Source organism: Theropithecus gelada, chromosome X (genome assembly GCF_003255815.1).
Source record: "Theropithecus gelada isolate Dixy chromosome X, Tgel_1.0, whole genome shotgun sequence".
NCBI classification, from domain to species: domain Eukaryota; kingdom Metazoa; phylum Chordata; class Mammalia; order Primates; family Cercopithecidae; genus Theropithecus; species Theropithecus gelada.
The window spans coordinates 116,849,105-116,853,712 of record NC_037689.1 but is presented as its reverse complement, the minus strand read 5'-3'; the positions used below and the strand labels follow the sequence as shown (position 1 = coordinate 116,853,712).

Sequence of the window (4,608 nt, the reverse complement as noted above, 5' to 3'; positions counted from 1 at the left end):
TTGGTTAAGCCAATGAAATTTCAGTGTTTCTTTGTTACCACAGCAGATTCTAGTCTACCTGACTGTTTCTGTTTGTGTTGGTATACAGAAATATCTGGCTGGGCGCAGTGGCTCATGCCTGTAATCACAGAACTTTGGGAGGCCAAGGCGGGCAGATCACTTGAGGCCAGGAGTTGGAGACCAGCCTGGCCAACATAGTAAAACCGTGTCTTTACTAAAAATACAAAAAATTAGCGAGGTATGGTGGTGCGTGCCTGTAATCCCAGCTACTTGGGAGTCTGAGGCACAAGAATCACCTGAGCCCAGGAGGCAGAGGTTGCAGTGAGCCAAGATCATGCCACTGCACTCCAGCCTGGGTGACAGAGTGAGACTCTGTCTCAAAAACAAAAACAAACAAAAAGACCAGCCTGGCCAACGTGGTGAAACCCCGTCTCTACTAAAAATACAAAAAATTGGCTGGATGTGGTAGTGCACACCTGTAGTCTCAGCTACTCGGGAGACTGAGGCACGAGAATCGCTTGAGTCTGGGAGGCAGTGGTTGATTGCAGTGAGTTGAGATTGTGCCACTGCACTCCAGCCTGGGTGACAGAGTGAGACTCTGTCAAACAAACAAACAAAAAAAAAAAAAAAAAAAAGAGAGGAAGAAAGGAAAGAAAGAAAAAGAAATATCAGCGCTAATAAAGAAAAGAGGTTTGTTTGGCTCATGGTTCCACGGGCTGGAATGTTGGGCCTCTTGGTAAAAGCCTCAGGCTGCTTCCACTCATGGCAGAAGGCAAAGGGGAGCCAGTGTGTGCAGAGATCACATGGAGAGAGAGGAAGCAAGGGAGAGAAGGGGGAGGTATCAGTCTCTTTATAACAACCAGCTCTCATGAGAAGTAATAGAGTGAGAACTCACTCACCACTTCCCTCCCTAGGGCATTAATCTATTCATGAGGGATTTGCCCCATTACCCAAAGATCTCCTAATAGGCCCCATCTCCAACACTGGGGATCAAATTTCCACATGAGTTTTGGGGGAACAAACATCCAAATGGCAGCACTAACTAATACATCTACACACTGTTGACCACAAGAACGCCCCCTCTACCTGAGCTACACATGAAGATTATGAGAAGCACTTAATGCTTGACAGTTATGTTAAAGGTTTTTTTTTTTTCCAGCTTTGTTATGAGCTTAGGGTAATGACCATATATAACTACTTTTGCTCAAGGAAGTCACTGACTTCCCTAAGGAAAATTCATCACTTGACTGAGTTTCAAGAAAAATCTTGTGTCTTTCTGGAACAAAAACCCTTAATCTGAATGATCATAAGCATGATTAGGATTAACTTTACGCAGCCCAAATGTATGCTTATATGATAAGCTTCATCAGTGTTCTATCCTGCCAGATAAACTGAATGCAATGATTACAAAAACTGTAGCTGCAGCACACATGCCTTTTTTTTTTTTTGAGACGGAGTCTTGCTCTGTCACCCAGGCTGGAGTGCAGTGGCACGATCTCCGCTCACTGCAACCTCCGCCTCCCGGGTTCACGCCATTCTCCTGCCTCAGCTTCCGGAGTAGCTGGGACTACAGGCACGTGCCACCATGCCTGGCTAGTTTTTTGTATTTTTGGTAGAGACGGGGTTTCACCATGTTAGCCAGGATGGTCTCGATCTCCTGACCTTGTGATCTGCCCGCCTCGTCCTCCCAAAGTGCTGGGATTACAGGCGTGAACCACCGCGTCCGGCAGCACACATGCCTTGATGAAGATTGTGAGGCTGTGGTATTAAATGGTTTTCATTATCTGATTTTCCTAGTTGTGAATTAAACTGAAGAACTTGCTGAAAACATTTTGATCATAATGAAGAGACTCTTGAAATGCTTGATTAAGTGCATTCTAAAGAATTTCCCTAACGTGGATGGCAGTGGTGAGTGACTAATTGTGTCTATTTGGGTCTTCTAGGAAGCAGATGCTAATAAGGAGTTAGGAATGCAGGATGTTGATTGTGGCTAATACCTGTGAAAGATGAAAGGGCAGAGAGCAAGATTGGGTAGGAAAGGCATTCAAACTACGATGCATTATCTGACACATGTGAAAGGATAAGGGGTGGAAACAGAATTGGGCAGAGTTGCCTTAGATTTTGAGGCAGATATGACAAAGTCTTGGTCTCAACCCAGTGGGAAGTTCTGGAGGAAAGACTGCCTCTTAAAAGAGTCTCACATTGGGCAGAAGTGGCCAGGCCCTAGAACTGCCACCTTGCTTAGTTATTGACTGGAGGCTGCCCAGGGAAAGCATGGTTTTGTCAAGAATACTGCAGCCAGTCTTGCAAGGTCCTGCAACCTGAGGCTGTAAGCTAACTTCACTCCTCATAGTTCCACGGCAAAGTCTTTCTTGATGGGAGCTCTGAGCTATGCAGCTCCATGCTTGCCACAGTCCACCCTTGGTGTTGCCTGGATTAACTTCAGAGTTCCTGTTCAGAATTCCTGTGACCCTCAGAAGGTCTTCCTGAGGGAAGACTTAGAAGAGGAGGTTAGTGAGAAGAACTACAGCTCATCTTGCTGCAGTTGGTCTCAGGGCTGCCACTAGGTTTCATTTTCTTCCTTCTCTACAATCCATTCTATATTTGTACTGATTTTCTGCCTGCTTAATCTATCCATTGTTGACAGAGGGGTGTTGAAATCTCCAATGATAATAGTAGATGTATCTAGTTCTTCTTGCAGTTCTATCAGTTTTTGTCTCATTTATTTTGATGCTTTGTTGTTAGGTGCATACACGTTTTAAGATTGTAGTTTTCTTGAGACTTGACCCCCATAATGCCCCATTTTATTTTATCTTTTTTCAGAATTGTAAAATTTTATTTTCCACACGTCAACATTCTTATTAATACAGCTTGATCGAAAAAAACTCTGACCATAAGCATGTTGATGATTTCCCTTTGGAACTGGTGAAGTCAGAAAAATAAAATATTTATTTTGAATATATAGCATCCAAAATATTCACTTAATGTGGCCTTATCTGTTTATATTCAAAGGCTTTCTTCCCTCAAAATAAAGGTTCTAAGATAAATTCAAGATTCCTTTGAATGAAAAAAAGAAAACCGGCTGGGCACAGTGGCTGAGGCCTGTAATCCCAGCACTTTGGGAGGCCAGTGTGAGCGTTTCACTCCCAGGAGTTCAAGACCAGCCTGGGCAACATAGGGAGACCCTGTCTCCACAAAATTGACAAAAAATTAGCCAGGTGTAGTGGCACGCTCCTGTGCTCCCAGCTACTCAGAAGGCTGGGGTGGAAAGATTGCTGGAGCCAGGGAGGTTGAGGCTGCAGTAAGCCAAGATTGATTGCACCACTGCACTCCAGCCTGGGTGACAAAGTGAGACCCTGTCTCGAAAAACAAAAACAAAACCTTCTAAAACAGTGAGCTTACAAAATACAACAGACTGTTAGACATACTTAGTGGTAACGTGAAAGTATGTTCACTGAAAAGAAAATTTGAAGCATGACCATAAACCTTTGTGAAAAACCATAATATGCCCTTTACTTCATTTGTTTTTAACTATTTTATAAATACCAAGAGAAATTGGACACAGTTTGTGATGAAACTTAGAAAAATTTCTTTTTCCATAAAATAAGCATGTAAGTCTTTCCCTTTGGCTGCTTCTTCCATTCCTCCTTCCCTGTGCTGAAGAGATATTGAGTTCTTCCAGATTTTTGCTTAGCTGGGTGGTTTCCGAACTCAATGGACTCTCCAGGTAGGTAGTTCCTGCACAGGGTTTTCCTGTCACTGGATCTATGACTTTTCCAACGTTGAAAACTATCTCAGCCTGTTCATGTTTCACATGCTTTGTTCGTGGAACAGGTAAAGCCTTGAGAAGCACAATATCCCCAGTTGTGCACTGCTGAAGGGCATTGTGAGCAAAGTAGGTTTTTCTCTTATTATAATGCTTTCATAAATAGGGATCCAGAACAAGCCTGGTCACTCTCACTTTAGCAGTCATTTGCATTTTTGTCCAAGTCACCTTCCCCACAATCCATTTGGCATGGACGGATGAACGAACCATGGACATTCTGTGGCTATGGTCACCTCCGCTACTACTGTGCAGCCACCTGACCTGTGGAGTGCCATTCACAGCATGATCCCCATTTTGTTCTTGATGACATTCCTTGTTCTGAAACCTACTTTATCTGATAGAAATATAACTACCCCAACTTTCTTTTGGTTAGTGTTTTTTTTTTCTTTTTGTATATCTGTGGCTATCTTTTTACTTCGTTTTTAATTTTTTTGTAGAGATGGAGTCTCACTGTGTTGCCCAGGCTGGTCTCAAACTCCTGAGCTCAAGCAATCCTCCCGCCTCAGGCTCTCAAAGAGCTGGGATTACAGGTATGAGCCACCATACCTTTGACTTTTAATATGTCTCTGTCTTTATATTAAATGTGGGTTTCTTATAAACAGTATGTAATTGGGTCTTTTTTCTTATCCACTATGACAATCTCTGTCTTTTAATTGGTGCATTTAAACCATTCACATTTAAGGTGACTTTGATATAGTCAGACTAATATCTACCATTTTTATAACTATTTTCTTTCATATATTTATTTAAACTGATACATATTAGATGTACATATTTTTGGG

General features: G+C 42.5%; 1 pseudogene; it reads right to left on the bottom strand.

Annotated features, from left to right (window-relative positions):
- Nucleotides 1–3,517: 3,517 nt before the first annotated feature.
- On the bottom strand, nucleotides 3,518–4,059 carry LOC112615252 (annotated as a pseudogene).
- Nucleotides 4,060–4,608: the final 549 nt, after the last annotated feature.